This window comes from Elephantulus edwardii, unplaced genomic scaffold, assembly GCF_000299155.1.
Source record: "Elephantulus edwardii isolate Elephantulus edwardi_28Jun2011 unplaced genomic scaffold, EleEdw1.0 scaffold00028, whole genome shotgun sequence".
In the NCBI taxonomy this organism is placed as follows: Eukaryota; Metazoa; Chordata; class Mammalia; order Macroscelidea; family Macroscelididae; genus Elephantulus; species Elephantulus edwardii.
The window spans coordinates 17,684,963-17,686,624 of record NW_006399778.1 but is presented as its reverse complement, the minus strand read 5'-3'; positions in this window follow the sequence as shown (position 1 = coordinate 17,686,624).

The following is a 1,662-nucleotide window of genomic DNA, read 5'->3' as shown; positions in this document are numbered from 1 at the left end:
TATGGATTTCATCTCAACGTCAAGAGAAGAAAAGTACTCACCCTGTGGTCAACAGGCAGAATCACAGTAAATGGAGGAAAGATTGAGGTTCTTAACAATTTCATTTTTTGGGGAGCTCTGGTGGCCTAGTGGTAAGGAGCTGCAACTACAATCCCAGAGGCACACGGTTCGAAGCCACCAGATGCTCTGCCGGGGAATGAGGGACAATCTCCTCCCGTACCAGTCAGATTTGATTTAACGGTACACTCACACAAAAATAATAGAGTAAAAAAAAATTTAAAAAAAACCCCAAAACCAATTTCATTTTGTTTAGATCCACAATCGACACTCTAGGCACCAGTAGTCAGCAAATCAAAAGTTAAGTTAAATTGGGGTAATCTGCTCTCAAGGACCTCTCCAGAGTGCTAAAGAGCAAGGATGTCAGTCTAAAGACTAAGGTGCACCTCATCCAATCCATGATTTTTGTTTGTTTGTTTCCTGTGCATTTGAAAGTTGTCAATGAATAAAGATGAGAGAAGAATTTATGCCTTTGAGCTTTGATGCTGGAGAAGAATTTTTAGCATATCATGGACTGCCAAAAAGAACAAACAGATCTGTCCTGGAGAAGGTGAAACCCGGTTGCTTCTTGAAGGCAAGGATTTTGAAACTCCATGTCACATACTTTTGCTAGATTGTCAGGAGAGGTAATTCCACAGAGAAGGACATCAGACTGGAAAGGATAGAAGGCCAGCACAAGAGAGGAAAACCCTGGATGAGATAGATTGACATGGTAACTATAGCAAGAGTCAGGAGTGTCAGAGATGGTGAAGTTGGCTCAGGATAGGGCAAATTTAAGATTTGTTCATAGGGTTGCTATGGGTCATTGCTGACTCGACAGCACATAACAACTACATAGCAACATATGCTATGTATGGAAATACATTTTTAAACAAAACTGATACGATTCCTACCCTGAAAAAGCAAGTAAGCTATTTTGTCATGGTTGTTACATGCCAGTGCCATCAAGTTGGAACCGGTTCGTAGCTGACCCTTCAGTGGGGTTTCAGAGCCTATAAGTAGCACTGAAGGAGATGACCCATCTTTCTTACCCAAACAACTGCCCTCAAGTTGGAAGTTTGACTCTTTTACCCTCTAGATCAACAGAGTTCTGCTCAGTACATTTAGAGCTATTTCATCTTTGTTGTAAGAGTACTGGTGGTGTAGCCATGTGACATTGAACTGCTAACCAAAAGGCTGTCTTTAGGATTTCATATCCACCTCTTCAAGAGAAAGATGGGCAGTCTCCTCTCATTAAGACTTATTAGCCCTGGGCCGGGGGTGGTGGGGGGTGGGGAAGACTTATAGCCGTGGAAAGCACCCATGGATCGCCATCAGGATCAAGTCAACAGCAGAGAGTTTGAAGATTTTATTAAAGTTTACTGTAGACTCACTATAAGTCAGAATCAACACGGTGACAACAGGTTGTCATTTTGTTGAAATTTTGTGAAAGGCTCTCAGGTAGTGTAAAGGGTTAAGTAATGGAGTCCTAACTGAAAGTTTGCTGGTTCAAACCCATCCAATGGGGCCTCAAGTGTAAGGTGACATTCTGCTTCTACAGAGTCACAGCCTTGAGTACTCCATGGAGTAGTTCTACTCTGGAGGTGCTTGTGGGGATTCCATGGA